Here is a 25209-nt window from a genome sequence, read left to right on the forward strand (position 1 = left end):
CTGAGCATTTTCATCATCCCTAATGGTTCCTGGTTTGATCTACCTACTACCCTGGAGCTCCCAAAGCGACATGCTGTCCAGAGGCAACAACAGCCTTTCAAATCATCACACACTGCTCTGATCATCCCTAGTGTTTCTCTTGCTACTTTAGAAGCAGGTCAAGACGATAGATGTTAGAGCTGTTTGGGCAGATCCCTAAGGGAGAAACCTTTTCTTCTTAATATCTAGTAATACCATTATATTTACTTCTTTTATGTGACTTGGTTTTTAATTTCCTCAGAATTTCATTCCTTGTAGTGTCATTTATGCTGGATGACAACCAAATAGCACAGCAACTAATGCGTTAGGATTTAGTCTAAGTATCTCAGATTACTAATAAAACAAGAACTGTCTCCAAAATAAAAGCTGGATACTTATTCCTCAAACCCTTCTGTCCAAAATATCCCATTTGTAATTCAAGAACCTTTTAACCAGAGATTTTGATTTCAGTGGATATATTTATGTTTTTCTTTTTATTTCATTATTTTATAATAAGATATTGATCTTTTCTGCAAATATAATCACTAATGGCTGGCCATAATATGCCCAAATTACCTAAGAATTCAAGTTAAGACACCTTGCAACTTCACATCATCAAGGTATCAAGAAGAATACAACTATAAAGGTGTTTTCACGAGGTGTTTGGTTGTATGGGTTTTAAGGATAAGCATTTATTAGGCTTAGTTTAATAGAAAATATCTCATAAAAAGAAAATACCTTTGATATAGTTGAAGGTTAGATAAGGCTTAGAAGGTGAACCGAGTATGTCTTAAAGAGTGAATAGCATAAGCTAATCACTAGTGCGTACAAACATAAGAATGTCAGATACTATAAAAGAATCTTATAGGATTCACTTATGGGAGGTTATTTCCTGGGTGTGCCTATAGGATTTATTTAAAAAAATAATAAATAACAGATCCAGTATTCATCAGTGGGGATAAGGTCAATTTTTTTGTATGTGTTTAGAGGATTTTAGTACTAAATGTTTAAATATGTATTGCTAAGACTTGGGTTCTTGCTATGTGAGTAATTTTAGCTTGGTTTGAATAAGTTTTAGACGATGATTATTTAATTATTAAAAGATTTTAAAATTAGGAGATCATAAACATTTTGATGAGTTGAGGAAACTAATCTAGTTAAAATCATACTTTTTAAAATTTTTTTGGATATCCTTTTATTGGTACATTTTAGGTGTACAGTATAACGACATTCATCATTGGAGATATGCACCTTTACATACTCTCTTGGTTCTTATTTTTTCCCCCTTCCCCTGCCATCCCTTCAGCCCCTCCAACCCTCCCTATTTACAAAGACTTTGTTTCCATTTTATCATTTTCTCATATTAATTCCATCCCCTCCTTTCCTTTCCCCTACCCCTCCCACTTCCCCCTCCCCTCTGCCCCTTTTCTTCCTATTTCACATTATTATACCTTTAGTCCTTATTTACACTTTCAGTTTCTCACAGTAGAAAAACTATTCGGCATTTACACATGTGTGTCCTATTTATTTCACTTAAGAGTATGGCCTCAATGTGCATCCATTTAGCAATAAATGTCTCTAATTTCTCATTTTTGATGGCTCAGTAGTAATCCATTTTATAAAAAAAAAACACATTTTCTTGATCCAGTCTCAGGCTGATGGGCATTTGGGCTGTTTCCAAGTTTTAGCTATTACAAACTGCTGCTATGAACATGGGTGTACATATATCACTGTGGTGTGATTCTTTTCATTCTTTGGGGAAGATACCCAGCAGGGCAATAGCTATATCAAATGGGACTTCCAGTCGTAGTTCTTCAGGTATCTCCATACTGATTTCCACAGTGGTTGCACCAGTCTATGCTTCCACCAACAGTGGAACAATATTCCTCTTTCCCCACAGCCCCACCAGCATTTGTTATTTTTGGATTTCATGATAGCAGCCTTTCTTTCTGGAGTGAGGTTGTAATCTCATCATTGTTTTCATTTGAATCTCTCGAATGACCAGTGATGTTGAACATTTTTTCATATGTTTATTTGCCATGTCTACCTCTTTCTGTGAGAAATGTCTGTTCATTTCAGATGCTCAATTTTTGGATTTGGTCTTTAAATTTGAGAGGTCTGATTTTTTTTTAAGTCCTTTATAGATTCTAGATAGTAGACTTTTGTCTGAGGGACCTTTGGGGAAATTTTTTCCCACATTGTGGGATGTCTCTTCACGCTGATGGTGGTTTATCTTGCTGTGCAGAAGCTTTTTAGCAAAAAGAGATCCCACTTGTTGATTGTTTGTGCTAGTTCATGGGCAACTGAGGTTTTGTTCATAAAGTCTTTTCCTACCCCAATGTCTTGAAGAGTTCTACCTAACCTCTGTTCCAGGTGGTTCAGTGTTTCTGTTTTTATATTTAGATCTTTAATCCATTTTGATTTTAGATTAGTGCCTGGTGAGAGATATAGGTCTAGTTTTAGTCTTTGGCAAGTTGAAACCCAATTTCTCCAGCACCATTTATTAAAGAGACTGTCTTTCCTCCAGTGAGGGTGTTTGGCTCCTTTGTCAAAGATGAGGTGGCTAAGTGTGTCTTCAGTTGTTTCTGCATCTTCTAATCTGTTCCACTTGTCTTCAGGTCTGTTTCTTTCCCAGTACCGTACTGTTTTTATCACAGTAGCTTTGTAGTATAGTTTCAAGTTGGGGGTTGTAATGGCCCCTGCCATGTCTCTGTTACCTTATTGCTTTAGCTATTCTGGGTCTTTTCTTTTTCCAAATGAAATTTTGGATTGTTTTCTCAAGGTCTATGAAGTATGCTGCTGGGATTTCAATTGAGATTGCATTGAATCTATGTAGCAATTTTGAAAGTATAGCCATTTTCACTATGTTGATCCTTCCTACCCAGGAGGAAGGGATGTCTTCCATTTTCTGATATCCCCTTCAATATCTTTTTTCAAAGTGCTATAGTTTTCAGAGAAGAGGTCTTTGATTTCTTTTGTTAGGTTGATTCCTAGCTATTTCAGGTTTTTGGATGCTATTGTGAAAGGAATTGTTTGCCCTATTTCTCTGTCAGTGAGTCTGTCTTTCGTGTAGAGGAAAGCTATTGATTTTTCTGTGTTGATCTTGTATCCAGCTACTCTACTGAATTTGGTTATTAAGTCTACAAGACGTTTGGTGGAGTTCTTGGGGTCTTTGATATAGAGGATCGTGTCATCTTCAAATAATGACAATTTGACTTCTTCATTTCCTATCTTTATTCCTTTTATTTCTTTATCTTATCTAATTGCTGTGGCTAATGTTTCCAGAGCTATATTGAACAGGAATGGTGATAGTAGACATCCTTGTCTTGTTCCTGATTTTAGTGTGAAGGATTTCAGTTTTTGAACATTTAGTATGATATTGGCTGTTGCTTTTTCATAGATAGCTTTTATCAGATTGACGTATAGACCATTTATTCCGAATTTTTGTAGGGTTTTTAACATAAATGTGTGTTGGATTTTGTCAAATGCTTTTTCTGCATCTATTGAGATGATCATATGGTTGTTGTCCCTGACTCTATTGATACAGTGTATTACACTGATTGATTTGTGTATGTTGAACCATCCCTGCATCCCTGGGGTGAATCCCACTTGGTCAGGGTGTATGATCTTCTTGATGATCTTCTGCATTCTATTTGCCAGTATCTTATTAAGGATTTTTGCATCTATGTTCACTAGTGATATTGGCCTATAGTTCTCTTTTTTGGTTGGGTCTTTCTCTGATTTGGGGATCAAGGTGATGTTTGCTTCTAGGAATGAATTTAGGAGTATTGCTTCCCTTTCAATTTCATTGAAGAGTTTAAACGATAGTGGCAGTAGTTCCTCTCTAAATTTCTTCTAGAATTCAGCAGTGAAGCCATCAGGACCTGGGCTTTTCTTGGTTGGTAAGCTTTTGATTACATTTTCAATTTCATTGATTGATGTTGGGTTCTTTAGAATTTTTAGGTCTTCTTCATTCAACTTTGGTAATTCATACATATCTAGGAATCTGTCCATTTCTTCTGTGTTTGCCATCTTATTGGCATATAGGTTCAGGAAGTAGGTATTGATGATTCTCTGGATTTCTGCTGGGTCTGTTTTAATTTCACCCTTTTCATTCCTAATTGCATGTATTTGGGCCTTTCCTTTCCTTTTTCTGATAAGGTTGGCTAAGGACTTGTCAATTTTGTTGATTCTTTTGAAGAACCAACTCTTGGCTTCATTGATTTTTTTTGTATTGTTTTCTTAGTCTCCATTGTGTTGATTTCTGCCCTGATCTTTATAATTTTCTCCCTTGTATGAGCTTTGGGGTTGTCCTGCTCTTCGCATTCTAGAAGCTTGAGGTTCTGCATCAGGTTGTTTAATTGGGCACGCTCTGTTTTCCTAATATGATTATTTAGTGCTGTGAATTTCCCTCCTAAGGCCGCTTTCATTGTGTCTCATAGATTCTGATATGTTGTATTGTCATTGTCATTTAATTGAAGGAACTGTCTGATTTCTTTTAATTTCCTCTGTGAGCCATTGGTTATTCAGAAGTATGTTGTTCAATTTTCATGTATTTATGAAATTCTTATGGTTTCTTTTGCTATTGACCTCCAGTTTCATCACACTATAGTCTGATAATATACAGGGGATAAGTTCATTTCCTTTACACTTACCTAAATATGTTCTATGAGCGAGTATGTGGTCTGTTTTGGAGAATAACCCGTGTGCAGCTGAGAAGAATGTGTATTCTGATTTTGTGGGGTGAAGCACTGTGTAAACATCTGTTAGAGTCATATCTTCAATAGTTTGATTGAGTTCTAATATTTCATTGCTTTTTTGTCTAGTTGATCTATCTATTTGTGACAGTAGGGTATTGAGGTTCCCCCACTACTATTGTATTAGTGCATATATGGTTTTTCATGTCCATTAGTATTTGTTTTATATAGTTGAGTGCACTAGTGTTTGGTGCATAGATATTTATGATTGTCATCTCTTCCTCTTGGATTGTTCCCTTTACAAAGATGTAGTGTCCTTCTTTGTCTCTCTTAATCAGTGTGGGTTTGAAATCCACTTGGTCTGCAAAGAAGATAGCTACTCCTGCTTTTTTTCAGGTTCCCATCATATGGAGTATTGTTTTCCACCCTTTAACTTTCAGTCTTATGAGTTTCTTTTTGAATTAAGTGTGTTTCTTGTATGCAACATATTGTTGGATCTTGCTTCTTGACCCATTCTGCCATTCTATTTCTTTTGATTAGTGAGTTGTGACCATTAACATTGATGGTTATAACTGATATGTATTGAGTTATCATTTTCATGACTTTTTCTTTTTGTTTAATCCTCCCTCTTTGCTTTTAATTTGTTGTGTGCCCCGCGGATTCATTCTGCTGAGCTTCCTCGGGGTGTGATCCTTTTGTCTTTTCCTAGGATTTTGTCTAAAATTTTTTGGAGTGCTGGTTTGGTATTCATGAAGTTCCTAAGGTGCTCTTTGTCATGAAAGTATCTTATTTCTCCATCCATTTTGAAAGATAGTTTTGCAGGGTACATCAGTCTGGGTTGGAGGTTGTTTTCCTTTAGGGCTTGAAACACATCACTCCAGGCTCTTCTTGCCTTGACCGTTTGCATTGAGAAGTCTGTTTTGATTCTGATGGGCTTTCCTTTGTATGTGATTTGTTTCTTTTCTCTAACTACTTGTAGAATTTTGTTCTTCTATTGGGTTTCTAGAATCTTAACAATTATATGCCTATGTGTAGATTTTTTTGATCAAGGCTAGTTGGAGTCCTATATGTCTCTCTTATCTGTATGTTAAATTCTTTTCCCCTGCTTGGGAAGTTTTCTGCCATCACTTCTGTGAACAGTTTATATATGTCGTCTGCACTCTCTCCTGTTTCTTCATTGACATCAATCATTCTTATTTTATTTTTCTTTCCATCATCTAGCAGCTGCTGGATTGATTTCTCGTGGTCCCTTAAAATTTTAAAGAATTTTTTTCTTTTCCTGGTCACTAATTGCAATCTTATCTTCTGTATCTGAAATTCTGTCTTCACATTAGCTCATTCTGCTGCATAGACTTTGAACGAAGTTTTTAATCTGCTGGAAATCTGTTTGCATCTGTTTTATGGATTCAGTTTGTTTCCTATATTGGGATTCCATCATGTTCCTCAGCTCCTCTATTTTTTTATCTGTGTCCTCTCTAGATTTATTAATCGTGTCTTGCACTATGGGCACAATCTTTGCTGTTATGTGAGAAATTATTTCTGATTTCAGTTTTTCCATATCCTCTCTCATTGCCAGTTCAGGGAATCCAGGTGGTTGAGTATCAGTGTTTCATCTCGTTTCCCTTTGGGGTTGCTGTAGGTGATCTGGAAGTCTCATTCTGTGGCTTATTTACCTGTCTTCTCATTTTGACACGGGGGTGGGGGGGATTGTGTGTTCCTGGCGCCAGTGTGACTCATGTCCTCTGTGCTTGGAGCCATGGCACGCCTACCCAGAGGCCTCCTCCTGCCTGACAGCTGTGCCATGCTGATCTGGAGGTCTCCTCTGGGCTCGGAGCTGTGGCACGCCCACCTGGAAGCCTCCTGCCTGGGAGCTGTGGCGCGCTGATCTGGAGGTCTCCTCTGGGCTCAGACCCGTGGCACGCCCACCCAGAAGCCTCCTCCTGCCTGGGAGCTGTGGCGCACTGATCTGGTGGTCTCCTCTGGGCTTGGAGCCATGGCACACCTACCCGGAAGCCTCCTCCTGCCTGGGAGCCATGGCACGCTGATCTGGAGGTCTCCTCTGGGCTCGGAGCTGTGGCATGCCTACTGGAAGCCTCCTCCTGCCTAAAATAATATTTCTTATAGAAAGAGAACCACCTGAAATCCCTTACCAGATAATCCATAATAATTCATTCCAAATTCTCAATGTTGCCTGGACTGTCTTGCCATTTTTATTCCATGTAGCAGTGTGTTATGCATGCTTATGAATAAGCACTGTGTGGGATGCTGAATTAAATATGTCTAATAAATATGAGTTCTACTTTCTCAAGAGCCATAATAAAAATGATTGTCATTTATGTGAGCATCAATAAAAGAATAAATTATTACAACCAGTTATAGTGATGCTCAATTCTCAGACACCAATTGCAGATGCATAAAATTATTTCACTTTCTCCTCCTCTACTATTTCTGAAGGAATAGGAAAAGAAAAGGTTTATTTGATTTTTGAATTGCATCTGAAGAAAGATGTGTGGTGTGAATTACTGTTGAATTTCACCCCAAAATAAAGATAAGGAGATGCATCCTACAATTTGGGCAAGAAAATGAAAGTTCAAATATTTACAAATATTTGTTGGAAATAAAAATTTGGTTGGAAATGGCTTCCTAGTGCCATTTATTTTGTTGCAGTTTGCTTCCATAGCAATCTGCAGACCTACCCTGCCAGGAGTGAAGAGCCCCTAAAAGTTGCCATCAGCTATGAATTGGATTACAGGGAGATTAATATTACTAAATACTAGGAAAGATTTTTGCTCAATATTATACATTCAACATATCAATGTTCCCTTGTATGTCTGTGAAAAATGTCTACACATAGTACAGCCCCCAAACTATCTCCCACTTAGAATAGTTAAGAATTCAACTTATACTGCAGAATGTTAGTACTAGAAAATAAGCAAAATGTGGCATTAAGTGTAAAAGTGTATAAACATTGGCAATTTTAGACCCTTGACACTAAATATTTACAACACAACCAGCCAGATTAACTTAGTAGATGTCTAAGTGCAAATACTCCTTCACTGGGGGCGGGGGGCGGTGATAAGCCAATTCTGATATTGGTAGGGCAGTGATACATAAATGAGGCATTTTAGGTAAAATTGTAAGGTCTATAGTTAGAGAGCTGAATCTCTGTTTGATTATCAAAGATTCTTCTAGGTTATGAATGGCTGGCATCTTGTTTGTTATGGAGCATTATAGATACTTAGAGATTTCATGTATTTTCTCTTTGAAGATGAATGTGGAACATAAAGAAAAAAATGTATATATGAAGAGGGCAAAAGAGAAGGTAGAGGAAAATTGATGAGAATTTTTTTCCAGAACCCTCACATACATATTTTACTTTTGTCTTAGAAATTAGCAGTTTTTAAAGTAAAAAATTTAGGATGTACTATCTTTGTTTATGTAATTTCAAAGGACCTCTAAAGCAGTGTTTTACTAGCTTTTGTTAGAGCACATCAGTCTGCCTGTACACTTACACTGAAAACTTAACATTTCCTTCATCTTCTCCTTCTTTCTTTTATTTATTTATTAACCCCTTAATATATAATAGGATTAAGGTAAATCCTCACCTAACTGTAATACACACTTTGGAGAAGCAGATGAGTAAACTGTCAATTGTAATTCAGTAGAGTGAGTACCACAGTAGGTTTCTGAAGGAGATGTAGTTAAGGGCTACAGGAAAGAAATCTAACTCAGCATGAGCATAACAGCAGAGTTTTTGAAATCATGAAATCATTTTCATTTGACCATGAAATGAATGAAAATTATACCTTTCAATAAGGTATAACATGTGTCCAGGCAGGAAAACCACATAGGCATAGACAGGAAAAAATCAAATATAATGAGATGCCTTGCATGTAAACAGCATACTGGCTGTAAACAAACCCAAATAGTATCCTGGAGGATTTTATATTCATTAACAGTATATTGTATATAGTACAAATTTGTCATATTATTTTCTTTCACTTGTATTATTTTGCAGTTTTTACTTAATTGTTGTATTGAAAGGAACAGACAGATTACAGGTTAAAAAAGGAAAGGAAAACATGCAGAGTATAGCTAAAATAAACACATTTATCCATGAATCTCTGCTTTCTCCAAAGATTAAAAAGCAAATCTTCATTAGTGTACATAATGCAGGTATATAGCATAAGTAGTAAATCTGGTAATTACATTCTTTGAATTAGTTAATTGTGACTTTGCTCATCATACAGAAGATTATGCCTTTATGTGTAATGAGTTTTTTATTTTTTAAACAAGATCATATGTATGTATAACATGTATATTTCAGCCTCACTCCTTTTCAATATCTGCACACCCCAACATGTTCATATTTGTCTGTGTAGCTTTCTATTCTTCTTTGAATTTATCTTAAAAATTACTGTTGGATATCTATTGGAAAATGTAAGAGTAACTAACATGGTAATGCTATTGTGTGATAAGAACTGAAAATATAGCTCACAGAACACCTCTAAAATGCAATAGCTATACTTGGGATAGCAAGTCCTTCACCAAAGGAGAGATCTTGGAGGCACATTACAGTGTTGTGTGTTTGTGTGTGTTTGTGTGTGTGTGTGCGCACGCATGCATGCACATGTATTCAAGTAAATATGTTTTTTGGAAATCAGTATTGAAAGTATATGACAGATAACATCTAGCAGTAGTTTTACATCATGTTAACCCCTGTGTTAAAAGTTAGAAATTAAAATAGAATATCCAAAAGTTTCTATCCTCAGTAACCACATGAAATTACTTGACAAGTTAACTTAAATCCAGGCTGAAATGACCTCACACATTAAGGGTCTCAACTATAAGGGATGATGGAAATGTATGGTGAATGTTCAAATTTTTAAAAAATATTACAGTAAAAGAGGCATTACTGTGAATCACCCTCATAATACTCCGTTTCACTTCAAACACACTTAGAACATCATTCTTGCCACTTTCTGAAGCAGTTCTAGAAGACCTTTTTCATGAATGTCTTTATGAGTTTTAATCAAAAATCTAGCGAATGCTGCCACAGAATGCTGTTCAGTGAACAAAAGAAGACTCATAAAAACATGGTGTGTCCTCATCCAACCTAATCACCAGATTGGGGACCTTGTGACTTTTGGCTTTTGCACAAAGTCAGAATGACCCTGAAAGGTAAATGTTTTGAATGGATTCAGGACATCAAGACAGCCATGGCAGCACAACTAAAGACTCTTACAAAAGAAGACTTCCAGAACTGCTTTGGAAAGTGGCAAGAACAATGAGATAAATGTGTTTGAAGCAAGGTTGAGTATTTTGAGGGAGATTAATGGCAATGTGTCTTTACTGTAATATTTTTTAAAAATTTAAACACACCGCATTTTTCATTCATACCTCATATTACTGCTTTGTTGAAATAAATTCATAGCACATTTTTCATAATTGCAGCCTAAGTGACAGTTTCCAACCCTCTTGAAAATAGAAAGAGAAACTTGTAATGCAGGAAAGAAAAAGAGTGATGATGTGAGAGATAGGGGAATAGCAGAGAGCCAGAGGAAGAATTATATTGCTTTTTTAACTAAATTTGGATAAAAGTTCAGTAGGAATCAAACTCTTTTTTTTCTAAGCACAGTGTGGGGAATTATGAAAGACAAGGCTAAGCTGTGCTGAACTTGGCAATTTATTTATAATTTTATAGATTTTTTTATTCAGAAAAAGAGAAAATCAGTGCCACACTTACCACTATTTTCATCCATTTTCTCTTATTTGGGAATGTGTTGATTCCATTGCAAGTAACATTAAATTTAAGTTTTATTGTTTTCCAGATATAATGGAAATTTTAAAACAAAGTTGTACTTTTCAGTTTAAACACTTACCGGTCTAATTATTTAAATACAGAATGACCAGAAGTTGCATATTTTTGTTAATTTTTATAAGGTAATATAACAAGAAATATAAAAATGACAATTTTATCAACTTTATTCAATACAGGAATTGAATGGTTGAAATGACACCTGCCCCAGCACACTCAAGATACCTAGTATGTAAACAAATGGGCTGCCTAAGTGACACTGGAGTAAACTGTTAAGTGGTTATGCCAAGGACAAGGGAACACATTATGAGACTGATATAAGAGTGAAACCATAGAGGCAACCTGCTTTCACTCCAGGTCAAAGGTTACCAATTGAATGTGATTTTATCTCCCAAGACACGTTTGTCATTGTCTAGTGATACTTTGGTTGTCACAACTGGGGGATGCTATGGCATCTAGAGGGTATGATGTTTAACGCTGTCCGATGTACAGGACAGATTTAGCAAAGAAGTGTTAACTCCAGTGTCAATAGTGCCAACTTGGGGCCTGGGATTTAGCTCAGTGGTTCCGGTGCCTGCCTCGCAAGCGCAAGGTCCCGAGTTCGATCCCCAGTACCAAAAAAAAAAAAAAATAGTGCCAACTTGATCACTTCTCGGCCTTTTGGCTAAGACAAAGTGTCACAGTGCCAACTTGAGAATCCCTAACATAGGAGGGGTCCACGGCAAGCATGGAAGTGTGTCACTTGTTCTTGTGAATCACTTTGAAGATGGAAGTTGTTTTTTTAAAAAATGTTTGTCTATTCTCCCTTTTAATTATAAATTATTCATAGTGAATTAATAAAATGTTATACATATGTGGCAACTGGAGACACTAAATTATGACAGTAAAAGTATGTGGTGTGATAAAAAATATAGGAATATTTCAATTTTTAAAAAATCTAACAAGTAGAAGACACGTTGCCAGTAATCCCCCTCAAAATACTCCATCTCTCTGCAAATACACTTATCCCCATGTTCTTGCCACTTTCCAGTGCAGTTCTGCAAGTCCTCTTTGGTGAGTCTCTGTGTTATCATGTTTGCCTTGTGTCCTGAATCAGTTCAAAATGTTTACATTTCACAGTTGTTTCAACTTTAAGGAGAAGCCAGAAGTTGCACGTTGTCAGATCTCATGAATTAGGATTAGGATGAGGATACACCATAATGTGTTCATGAGCTTGCTTTTCTGTTGGATGGCACTTGGTAGCAGCATTCACCATATTTCTCACCACGCCTCATAAAGACATTCATGAAACAGGACTTCCAAAACTGCTTCAGGAAATGCCAAGAATGATGGATAAGTATGTTGGAAGGGGAGGAACTATTTTGTGGATGATTAATGACAATGTGTCTTTTACTGTAATAAACTCTTGAAATTCAAATATCACCTTATGTTTCGATCACATCTCTTATAACATTTTAAAAATGCTTTTAAAATCATACAGACCTGAATTCAAAAGCCAGATTTTCTGTTCACTGACTCTGTTACCTTGGTTAGGCTTCCTATGTCTGAATCCTCCTGTATTTTAAATGTTTATACTAGAATTTACCCCATTTAGGTTTTATAAACTGTAACAGAAATAAGCAGCAGACCAACACCTTCATCAAAAACATACAAATCACACTGAATAAAAATTATTTTTTGAAGATATTGTAAAGCTGCTGAAGGACTCAGCGGTTAAGGTGTCGAGATTCCCAAGAGAGAAGAGTTTATTGAGGGAAACTGAATTCTGCATGCCACTGTACCCCTAGGGGGTTAATTAGTACATAGTATAAGGTTAAGCTAGGAAGAAAAAAAAAAGAACTTTTAACAATTTTACCAGGTAGAGAAGGTAAAAATGAAATTTTGGGCTCTCAAAGCAAGCAGAACTTGAAAAGCAAAGATGCTTGGAAGACATAAGATAGAAAGAAAATGAGTCAAGGATTTGAGCCTGTTCCTCAAGGTATTTGCTATGGATTTAGACCCTGCACTAAGGGCTGAAAACAATACAAACTAATAAATTCTGCCTAAACACAAAAATCTGGATGAATCTCACAAACATAATGTGGGATGGAAATTTCAGCCACTTAATCATACATAAAATAGAAGCTTATCTATTGATGGAATTCACAATGATTGCTCTGCAGAGAAGACAATTAGTGTAAGACACCATCAACTTCCTTTATAGGTGCTGCTAGTGTTCTATTTATTTATATTGGTGATTATTACAAGGTATTTTTTTTAGACTATTACAACCTTTTTACCTGTGATTTGTGAGCTTTTCATATGTGTGGTGTGCTTTGATGATATTTCTTTACAATTAAATGGAATTATCCATTTAATATTTTTTAAAACAACTGCTAATTAGGTAAACACAAAAAGCACTGGACATTTTGTCATTGTTATTGGTATTATGATGTCTTTCAATTTAATATGATGTAAAACACATGCAGGACTCATTTCTAGATAAAGAAATGTTTACATAATTGTATAATTTTTATGGAGATGTTGTATTTTCTTTTTATTGCTAAAGCACAGACTTTGGGTTTCGCCATTTGATCCCAAAATTCAATTTGTCTCCTGAGAAAATTGCTTTGTGGGAGGTAATTTTGTGGCAATTGTTTCTTGTCTGTTTTCCATATTAACTGGGACTTAAGGTGAGCTACGTAATCAGAAAGGTGTAGCTGATTACACAAGCGATCTCAGAAATACTTGTGATGAATCAACACATTTGCAAAGCTCCTTTAGATTTTCTGAATGAAAAGTTTCATAACAGTTGACTGCTAATGTTGGTGAAAATTTTTCTGCAGAGAAATATAAAAATTACATGACCTCCTCAATTTTTAATGAGAAAATGATCAGTAAATCCCAGTTCAAAACTTGGAAAGTTCAAACAAAAAGTAGCCTCCAGTGAGAAATAAAAGATAATTTTAGTGTTCCTTTGATTTATTTACTTGGATAAGATGATGTGTCTCTGAATGTATTTGAAATTCTAATAGATGAGGAGAAGAAGGCATGATTTTAACTCGTTGAGAGAACTTTTACTAACAGAATTTATTAAGCTATCTATCAGTAAGGAAGTTGTTGCATGTTTCCAAACTGAACTGCCTGATAATCTGTTTCAAATCTACTAAAATTATAGAATTTATTTGTAGATTTTATCATTTAATTTGTATGGTTCCTTGCAAAACTGTCTTTATAAGTAAAGAAGAGAAAATTTAGGAAGATTATAAGAAAATCTTCAAATGCTCTAAGCTCTGCTGTGGAATTTCCACATTCCCTGGATTCTCCTTAATTCTCCTGTTACAGTGAAGTCTATTTTTTAATTATAACATTTATAGAGATGCTAAAGAGAATTTGAAAAGTAAATAATGGTGAAAACAGTAAAAAAATGGTATTACTACCCAGTGTCACAATTACTAATAGTTCACTGTAATGTCTATCACTTGATTCTTGTAATATCAGTTAGCAAAGATGTGATAAAACTTTATATGTGTATATATTAAAAACTTTTTTCACTGAATATTATCATATTTTATTGTTATGCCTTTCTCTTGTTTTAATGAATGAATATTATGCTACATGGTTAAAGCATAATATAATTCTCTGTTGAACGCTAAGTCATTTCTAATTTTGATGCATTTGTGCATCTGTATTTGTGATTACGCCTTGGATGGTTAAGTTTTGTTGTCAACTTGACTGGATCGAGAAAATTAATAAAACATGCTTCTGGGTGTATCTATGAAGATCATCAGTGTGGAGGCAGCACACTAAGGAGGGGATGACCCGCCCCAAATGTAGACTCAATCCAGTGATGCTCCATGTTGCTTCCAAACCTTCAACCTCAAATTGGAGCTTTCTCATTGGCACTTCTTGTTCTGAGGATTCCAACTTCTCAGAATGAGAAGCTACTGATTTCCCCAGGTCTCCAGACTGAAGGCCAGACTATTCAGCCTCCAGCCAATCTAAAACATCCCCTCTTAAATAAATAAATGGCAACATAAATATACTATTTATTCTGCCCTCTAAAGAATCTACACCAAAAGAATACTTGAAATAAAATAATCAGAATGAAATGTATTAAGATTTTGAATATGTATTTAATCTCTTTAGGAGATTATTACTGTGGTAATGGAATTATGACAGAATACACTTTCATATTTCTTTGTTTATCAAAGACTTTCAGATGTTGTATATAAGGTATTAACTATGACTATTTTCTACTTAACCATGTGGGTCAAAAAGCATGTAAGAAAATTGCTTTTCTATAGTAATACTTTTAGAATTTATATATTTTTATATAATTGTATATTATTTATATATATCCCTTATTCTTAGAATCAAGAACCATATCATTTTATAGGTACATTTGTAACATCTATTTTGCTGCAACAGGAAGTTAGCTGAATGTATTGATGGATGTATAGACAGTTGGACAGACAAGATACAGAAGAAGGAAGGAAAGAAGAGAGGAAGGAAGGAAGGAAAGAAGGAAGGAAGAAAAGAGGAGGTAGATGCTGTAGTAGTCTTCCCCCTGGCATTTTGTTAATCAAATCTATAAAAATGCCTAATGAGCCAGCTCAAAGGAAAAGTTTCATAAAGACAATGAGAAGGTAGCTCAGTGATTACAAATTACAAATAATTGGTATTATTGCTCTTTAAAACAACATTAAATTTTTGATTAGTAAGGATCAGCTTATAAAATTCATGACCAGGCTATACTGAGGTTGAAATTTCCCATACGTAATAGGAGGGTGAAAGGGAGAGGAGATACTAAATAATTTTAAACAGGTAATTGATTTGGTCAAACAGGCATGAACACAAATTAAAAAAGCATAGCAATGTGAATGACAAATTGAATTTAAGGAGTGAGAGAGTAAGAATAGAAGGTTGTCCAGTGACCATCATGATGGGATTACTATTCTTTTTTTGGCAGTGTATTATAATTTTAGACAAAATATTTAAGAACAAAGACATGAACCCTTAAATGTTCTGGAATGTTAAATTGTCAGAATACCTGCTGGGAGACCACTAAGGTAAGAGAAGCTTCCTTTCAATATTAACATTTGGGTACTTATTAAATAAGTGCCGTGGTTCAAACTCAAGAAAATAATTGTCTTATTTGGCATCTGTCTTTCGCATGTAATGATGAATTTTATCCAAGATCTTAGGTAGGTTTTGACTATCAGACCAACCATGCTGTTCCTCAGTTGATGCTCATTGCTGGCTCTGGGGGCAGATTGGGAAGCCTGCCACACTACTGGTACATTTCCATTCCTAATGACAACTTGGCACACCTGCTGCTTCAGTAAGCTTAGAGGAAACATCTCTGGCATTTAGTACCTTCTACTAGGGCTTTAAGAGTGAGAGTCAACTAAATAATCATCATTAACCAAACCACCCATCCTTTGTTTTAATCCCTGCAGAGTTCATTAGCCAGAATGAAAAGGTTAGATTAATCCTTATTTATAATTACAGTGGTTAGGAGAAAATTTTGAAGCAGTGATACAGTGTAATTGTTCTTACATCTGTAAGTCTGAACTTGGTTATAATAACTCTTGCTTATAAGTTCATTATTAATATTTTCACTTTTCATTATAGTAGATGAAGTATAAACTAGAAATAATGAAGCATAATATCTATTTCAATTGTTCGTATTGACTATAAAATTTATCATTGCTAGAGGTGCCCCATGTTGACAGTATTTGTGCATACATACTGTCTTTGCTTGAAACAATGAGTAATCACAATATTCTTCTAATAAAGGTTGCCAAAACTGAAGACAACTGACTGATATATTAATAATTTTTTATCCAAAAATGGCACATCCTGTAACATTATTCTCAAACATACTTGCAAATATATCGTAATTTTAGCGTTTAGAGAAAAAGAACATCATAAATGATCCAGAAATTCTTACCTTTGTAGGATTAAATAACCTATAAATGATCTATTTATATGGAAGACATCAGGTATATCTTAAATAATAAAACCCTTCATACAAAAGCAAAGAGGGGCTCAGGATGTAGCTCAGTGGTGCCGCACCTGCCTGGCAAGCACAGGTCCAGAGTTCGGTTCCTAGTACCAAAAAATAAAAGCAAAGAACCAACACTGCCATCCCTATAATAAAACCACTCTACATCCTGCCAGATCTGTCTTCTAATAGTTTGTTTTGTTAAACAAATTTCTATGTATGTTCATAATTTTTTTCCATTATCCAATTTTAGGATTAGCACAATGTTGATTTCCTAAAATGAGGGAAGTGTTCCTTTTTTTTCTGCTTTAAATGTGTGATGTAATTTATCAGTTAAGATGTATATGAGCCTGTTGTCATATAGGTAGGTTTTCAAGCTAGGAATATACTTTCTTTAACAGGTGCTATTCAAATTTTATATTTCCTCCAGAGTTAGTTTCATTAATTTGTCTTCCAAGGTACTTCTTAGAAGTTGTCAAATTTATTTCAAAACAGATTTTTGAAATATACTTTCTATATCCTTCTAAATTCTGTAAAATCTGTGATAATTTCCTCTAGATCTTGATATTTTAATTTTAAAAATGTATAATTGATATTGTGTAATAGGAAGTAAAAGTCTAAAGGAGCAGGGGAAGTGGGAGGGGAAGGGGAAAGGAAAGAAGGGAAAAGAAAAAATGAGAAAAGGAAAAAAATGGAAACTAAACCTTTGCAAATAGGGAAGGGTGGAGGGGGTGAAGGGATGGCAGGGGAAGGGGAAAAAAGAATAAGAACCAAGATACTCTTGTAATTGTACAAGATCCCAATGATGTATGGAAATGTATTTTATACCTAAAATGTACCAATAAACTTAATGGGGAAAAAAAAATAAAAGCAAAGAGTAACCATTATTTTGAACAATACTCATTAGGTCTATTATTTTTTAAAATAACTTATTAAAACTTCTATTCAAAAGTGCTATGAAGTCTGGGATAAATAGCACTCGATTTTGTCAAAGAAATATATGAGTAATACTTCATTATAAATGAAGAAATTAACATAATGTCTGTCTCATAATTTTTATCATGTGTGCCATCATAGAACATGATATTTGAGGGGATGTTAATAAAGTTAAATTTTGGAAGCTAAAATTCTGAGACTCAGACTTTGCCCTTGGTGAAATCTAGTGTGAATCTTCTGGAAAGTAATCTTGGAGTTCTGTCTTCGTGTCTGCATTCACCTTCAAACTTCAGCATCTTCTTCATAGATAATATATAAAGCAAACACACTAAACCAAAAGGAAAGGAACTTAGGCTTTTGCCCAACCTTTGCTATCAACTAGCTGAGAGTGCTGGGAAACTTCCATCAACCACTGGAATTTTAATATCATATGGAGCACGCACGTACAGAGCTAAATAATCTTTAATATCTGAGTTCTGACATTCCCTTATGCTACAGTGGATTGAATGGAATAATTCCCCCAAAGTGTCCCAGAGTCCAAACATGCCATCAGTAGTGAGAATAAAATTTGAGTCTCTAATGTTCAAAATTAAAACAAATACATGTTGCTCTTTTGTTCAGTGATCACCATGAAAAAAACTAAAGATGGAATGCAAGTTTAATTTTCAAATAAATGATACTTTTTTATTCTGTTTTCTTGCAAAAATTCAAGAGTATTCATAGCAATAAATTAGGTCATTATTCGTAAGCAGTGTACTCTTCACAGCAACTCTGATACTTGAGAATTAAAAAGAGCCTATGGGCCGGGAATTTAGCTCTGTGGTGCCACTGCCTGCCTTGTAAGCGCAAGGTCCTGAGTTAGATCCCTGGAAGGGAGGCTGCGGGGTGGGGGGGTGGGGGATCCAGTACCCTAAATATGGGATGGATGGAGTAAGAGGTAAAAACGAAAGTTGACCCAGTTTCATGGTATGGATTTAAGTCACAACTTTCAAAAAGATAAAAGAATTGTCAGCTTAATTCAATAAAAATTCTAAAAAGAAGTAGTGAGTTCTTCCCAGGTGAGTAGAGCACAGAGAAGACAATATACAGCAGTAGTAATTACAACCCTAAACAGGCAATGAGGTCTTCATTCAAGGCATCTTGTGGAGACCAGCCTATCAGGGAGTGTCTTAGAAACAATTATATAGACAAAAAAAAGATCCCCCAAAGGTACATACTTTGTATTCTCATTTGTCAAGATCTAGAGAACATAATGCTATGACTGAACATGGTGATAATGATATGTCACTGTAACAGATGGATAGCCCTGACGTGGGATGTTACTAATGGAGTAGGTTGTGCATAATAAGAGGCAGAGGTATATAGGAAATCTCTGTACCTTCTGCTTAGTTTTGTTATGACTTCAGAACTCCTCTAAAAATGGAGTTTATTTAAAAATGAATACTATGTCCTTTTGATATAGGGCACCAAGTAATCCAAACAAGTGAAATAATCCAAACAAGGGAAGAATAACTCCCAACCTGCTAGGTATCTAATACTCAATTTCATGTTCTCTAAAATCCACTAATAAATTCCAGGAACAGTGGAGATTAAGAGCAAGGAATATTTATTGAGGGAAAGACAGCTGCTGCCTGAGAGAAACAGAAGGGAACACCCACAAAGTGGGTTTCCCAGAGCCCTATTTCCCAGGGAGATTTTATGGAGCAAAGCCATGAACCCAGGGAGGTACAAAATGTGACAAAACTATAGCCAACTGATTAAGATCCAATGGAAAAATCACAAGATGGGCATGACATGGGACAAAACCATAATCAACCAGTAAGATTGTAAGGACAATCGCCCAGGTAATATTGTTTAATTGGGATCAAGTGGGAAAATAAGTCATGATGTTGCAGCAAATCGAAATGATCTTTCAGAGACAGGAGAGTTGGGTAAAATAAAAAAGAAGTTTATTGCCAGGCAATGGACAGCCTCAGGAAACACGTCCTTCTAGGCTGACCACAAGTTAAGACAGTTTCTCCTTTTTATACCTTTTACAGGGCAGCTTAACTTGTGGTTACACACCAGAATGTGGTAAGGGCATGATAAAGCAGCATTAGGTGGCAAGGGTAGCATAAGTTGCAATTACAGAATGTAGCAAGGGTCTGGTACAGCAGCATTAGGTACAGGGTACTTAGGTAAGACACACTTCAAGGATAACTTCTAATCTCTCCAGGAGCAAGCTGCCCCCACAACAGGGAAGAGGCCCACCCAGAGTTTTCAAGCAGGGACAATTTCACACAAGTTTCAAACTACACACAAGTTTCAAACAGGGTTTAGCACAGAGTTCATTAGCAAATATTTTACAATAATTATCCATTCCAAATTATGTATGGCAGCTCTTTCTATCTCAATGAATGAACAAGAAGTTTCTGGAAAGGAAATGGACTAGGGAGATTTTAGTCCCCACTTAAGGTGATTGATGCCTATTTAGAATATCAATCACTGCTCTTAATCTCTAGGGGAAGTATGTGAGTGTAGTACTTTTTGTCTTTATACTGCTTACTGCTTACCTTCAGTGCATGTATTTCCACTGTCTTTGGGTTTTTGGTTTTTTGTTGGGTTTTTTTTTTTTGGTACCTGGGATCAAACTCAGGACCGTGTGCTTGAGAGACAAGCAGTGGCACCACCAAGCTAAATCCCAGGCCATCTCCACTGTCTTTTGGATTTATTGGAGAGCTGGCCCTGTCTACCTGCCTACAAGATATCTAATGACTTGGCTGACTTGTATATTTAAATAATGTGGGAAGACACAGGGAAAACTTTGGCATGGGGCAACTCATCCTAGCTTTCAGGAAGAACTGTAACAAGGAAGTCTTAGAATCAAAGAGACAATGGTTATAACTAGAGCATGGGCTTCTATTTTGTTAAATTCCATAATTGTGAATCTAACCAGAGATTTCTTGCCAGTTCAAATTGAGAAGATGGAGAGCAGGGGCAGGCTGAGTGCACCCTGCTCAGTTTAGCTTGCTCCGCCCAATTTTGACCAGGAGACCCTGCTTGTGAGGAACCCCTGGCTTGCCCACCAGCCTCCAGCTTGGCCATGAGCTTGGGCAGAGCAGGTGCGGGCTGAGTGCACCCTGCTCAGTTTGGCTCGCTCCACCCACTTTCAACCAGGAGACCAAGCCCCTACTTGGATCTACACTACAGAGGCACAGGGGAGCATAAAGGCCATTGTCCTGAGCTGCAGAAGTGAACAACAGAGAGAGGACCTCTCTCAGGCTCCCTGATGAAAACTGAAGCCCACTGGAAAGTGAAGAGAATTTCTGCAATAAAGGCACACCAGACCACCATGCTTGGTAAGTTGGAGGGATCATCACCTCCCATCTGAACCTGGACTATCTTCAGGGGAAGGGCAGCTGGAACCTACAGTAGAACCTTGCAGAGTTCAACCCTGCAGGAGGACAGGGAGCTCAACTTGGGACTTGCAGCAAGAAATCTGCCTGAATCTCATGAGTCTGTGACTGGCTTACTGAGACTCATTGACTTATAACTGCACACTGCTGCCCACATTGTCTGTTGTGACAGCAGATTCATACCCTGAAGGAGGCCCTTGATTTTTATCTTTTATTTGTTATTTTCAAAATTACCACTATTTTTTATGCTCTTAAATTGTTTTCTTTCCTACTCTTTTAAAAATTTAATTTTTCTCTTCTTTCTTTTCTCTTTTCTTTCTCTCTCTCTCTCTGCCTTGCTCCCTTGCTGTCCCACATTGTACTTTATCTCCCTTTGTGTTCCTGTTCTGCCCCTAATTAGTATTTCTTTTTTATCTTTTCTTCTCTTTCCTTCTCTTGCCTGTGTCCTCTAGCCTCCCTGCTAACATTCCCCTATCCTTCTACTTACTAATTCCTCCCTCCCCAACTCCTTGTAACTCCCCATCCCAAAGGGTAAACTTGCTATATTGAAAAGTTTATTCACTATAAACATATGTTGGGTTGGTCCTCGATTTTGATTTAATTCACACAGTTAAAGGTGAAAGATTAATAACTATCATAAATTGTCATTTTCTAAGAGTTACTTGATGTTATTGTGTTGTTGATTGTATCACTTGGGCTAAGGTGTTGTGATTAATCTAATCAGTTGTCCTTCCTGGTATAATGAAAATGAGCCAGCCTCAGAGCCATTAGAGACTCAAAACCTAAAGACCAGCTATAGCTGGAAGACACCTCTGAGAAGCAATCATTCCATAAGTGTTCTAAATACATCAACAAAGATACTTACAATAAGCAACTTCAAAGTATCAACCCAGGAATAAAACCAAGGAGAGTACCCAAAACAAAAATGAGAAGACATTTAAGTAATGCACAAACTCAGACGTTCATCCCACAAATGCCAAATTTTGGGGAAAATGAGGTGGAAAAGTCTGATAATCCACCACCTGAACACCCTGAACTGATAGCACAAGAAGTAAAATAGATGAATGAGGCTCTAGAAAAATTCAAAACAGAAATAATTTCCCAGATAACTACAGAGATGGTGAGCAGAGTGGAAGACATGATTAGAGGCTCTAGAACAGAAACAGATTTTAAAAAATAGATGAACTCAGAAACATGCTGGAACCATGAATTCCCAGCATAAGAAAGAAATGAAAACCATGATCACCCAACATAAGAAAGAAATGGAATGCATGAAAGAGATTCAAACAGATATTCAGGAAATTAAAAGCTCCATTGAAAGCAAACAGAGCAGATTAAGGGAATCTGAAGATAGAATATCAGATGTAAGAGACAGGATTGTGGTGAAGGACCATGAAAAAAGAGATTTCTTAAAAATGGTAAGGGACCATGAGAAATCAATCCAGCAGCTGTTAGATGATCCAAAGAAGAATAACAAGACTGATAGGAGTCCACGAAAAAACAGGAGAAAGGACAATTGATATTAAAAAAACTGTTCACAGAAGTAATAGTAGAACACTTCCCAGGCAGAGGTGGAGAAATGGACATACAGATAAGTGAGACATATAGAACTTCAACTAGCCATGATAAAAAAAAATATCTACACCTAGACATATAATAGTCAAGATCCCAGAAACCCAACAGAAGAACAAAATCCTACAGGCAGTTAGAGAAAAGATACAAATCACCTACAAAGGAAAGCCCATCAGAATCATGGCAGACTTCTCAACACAAACTCTAAAATTGAGGAGAGCCTGGAGTGAAGAATTTCAAGCCCTAAAAGAAAATAACTTCCAACCTAGACTGTTGTATCCTGCAAAAATTATCTTTCAAAATTGATGGGGAAATTAGATACTTCCATAGCAAAGAACACCTGAGAAATTTCATGAACACCAAAGGAGCACTCCAAACAATTCTAAGCAATATCCTAGAAAAAGACAATGAAGGTCACAACTCCATCAGGCCCAAAAGAGGGAAGCCATGAGGCAAGGTAAGAAACTAAAGGGAAAAGGGGGAAAAACAAGAAAAGAGCCAACAACCTGAAAACATCATGACAAGGATGAGTCAATATCTATCAATTATAACTCTCAATGTTAATGGCCTCAATTCACCAGTCAAAAGAAATACACCTTTCCCTGTTCCCTACATTTGGTGGCCAATGTGCATGTGAATCGGATCCATGGGTAAACTCACCTGTGAGACAAACTCAGAGTAAAAGAAACAGTACACAAATCTCCCAGGACGATTTCTGGACTGAGATAAGGAACACTGGTGTGGAGCTAGCAGATTCCTGCTGAGATACCTGAGGAATGGGATTGGTGACCTTAGAGGCTATGTCTGTAACCTTGGAAGAGTGGGAGCATCTGGATTCAGCTTAGAGGTATTTCCACAGGGAGAGTTCGCACAAGAATTACCGGAGGATGGTCTTGAATAAATTAAATTGAAAAAGTGCTCCCAGCCCAGAGGCTGGTGCTTTGGGGCTGTGGATGCACTGCACCCAGCTCAGTAGAAGGGGCTTCTGGGCTACCATTCCACCACTCCCAGCCCAGAGGTAGGGGCTTCTGGGCTGCCATTCCACCACTCCCAGCCCAGAAGAGGTAAGCCATGAGGATGCCAACACCACCCACCCCACTGAAATGAGAAGACACGTAAGCAAGTCTGAAAACCAGACTTTCAGATCACCTACAGCAACCCCAAAGGGAAAGGAGATGGAACACTCTGATACTCAACCACCTGGACTCCCTGAACTGGCAAAAAAAGAGGATCTGGAAAAAATGAAATCAGAAATAATTTCTCACATAACAGCAGAGATTGGGCCCATAGCACAAGGCATGATTAATAAATCTAGAGAGGATATAGATAAAAAAAAAATAGAGGAGGTGAGGAACATGCTGGAATCCCAACATAGGAAAAAAATGAAATCCATAAAACAGACACAAACAGATTTCCAGGAGAATAAAAACTCCACTGAAAGTCTACACAGCAGAATGAGCCAATGTGAGGACAGAATTTCAGCTCTAGAAGATAAGATTGCAGTTAGTGACCAGGAAAAGAAAAATTGCTTCAAAATTATAAGGGACCATGAGAAATCAATGCAGCAGCTGCTAGATGATGCAAAGAATAACATAAATCTTCTTGGAGTCAATGAAGAAACAGGAGAGAGTGCAGATGACATTAAAAAAAACTGTTCACAGAAGTAATGGCAGAAAACTTCCCAAGCAAGGGAAAAGAACTTGACATACAGATAAGTGAGGCACATATGACTCCAAATAGCCTTAATCAAAAAAAAAATCTACACATAAACATATAATTGTTAAGATTCCAGAAACTCAACAGAAGAAAACATTCTACAAGAAGTTAGAGAAAAAAAACAAATCACATACAAAGGAAAGCCCATCAGAATCACAGCAGACTTCTCAATGCAAGCACTCAAGTCAAGAAGAGCTTAGAGTGACATATTCTAAGCACTAAAGGAAAACACCCTCCAACCCAGATTGATGTACTGTGCAAAACTATCTTTCAAAATTGATGGAGAAATAAGATACTTTCATGACAAAGAGCACATTAAGAACTTCACGAATACCAAACCAGCATTCCAGAATATTTTAGATAATATCTTAGAAACAGACAATGGGGATCACAACCCCAGGAAAATAGCAGAATGAATCCATCAGGAACCACAAGAAATTAAATGTAAAGGGGGAGAATCCAACAAAAAGAAAAGTCATGACAATGATAAGTCAATATGCATCAGTTATAACCATCAACATTAATGGTATCAATTCACCAATCAAAAGAAAGAGACTGGCAGAATGGGGCAAGAAGCAAAATCTAACAATTCACTGCATACAAGAAACAGACTTAATTCAAAAAGAAACTCATTGATTGAAAGTTAAAGGGTGGAAAACAATACGCCATGGAATGGGAACCCGAAAAAAAGTGGGAGTAGCTATCCTCTTTGCAGACCAAGTAGATTTCAAACTAACACTGATTAAGAGAGACAAAGAAGGATACTACATCCTTGTAAAGGGAAGAATCCAATAGGAAGAGATGACAATCATAAACATATATGCACCAAACAATAGTGTGCCCAACTATGTAAAAAAAATGCTAATGGACATGAAAAATCAAATAAGCACTAATACAGTATTAGTGGAGGAACTCAATACCCCATTGTCACAAATAGATAGATCAACTAGACAAAAAAAAGCAACAAAACACTAGAACTCATTCAAACTCTTGAACAAATGAATGTAACAGATGTTTACAGAGTGTTCCACCCCACAAAATCAGAATACACAGTTTTTTCTGCTGCAC

General features: G+C 36.5%; 1 long non-coding RNA gene across 3 annotated transcripts in view; it reads left to right on the forward strand.

Moving 5' to 3' along the window:
* Window positions 1-25209, forward strand: part of LOC110344840 (uncharacterized) — a 122425-nt gene that overhangs the window by 6549 nt on the left and 90667 nt on the right. For all 3 annotated transcript variants that reach the window (XR_015447697.1, XR_015447699.1, XR_015447698.1), the window contains exon 3: window positions 15485-15584. This is a non-coding gene — a long non-coding RNA (uncharacterized LOC110344840). The remainder of the gene's footprint in view (window positions 1-15484; window positions 15585-25209) is intronic.

The sequence above is a fragment of the Heterocephalus glaber genome, unplaced genomic scaffold, assembly GCF_053883595.1.
Source record: "Heterocephalus glaber isolate CG9 unplaced genomic scaffold, H.glaber_assembly_v1.0 deba00001773, whole genome shotgun sequence".
In the NCBI taxonomy this organism is placed as follows: domain Eukaryota; kingdom Metazoa; phylum Chordata; class Mammalia; order Rodentia; family Bathyergidae; genus Heterocephalus; species Heterocephalus glaber.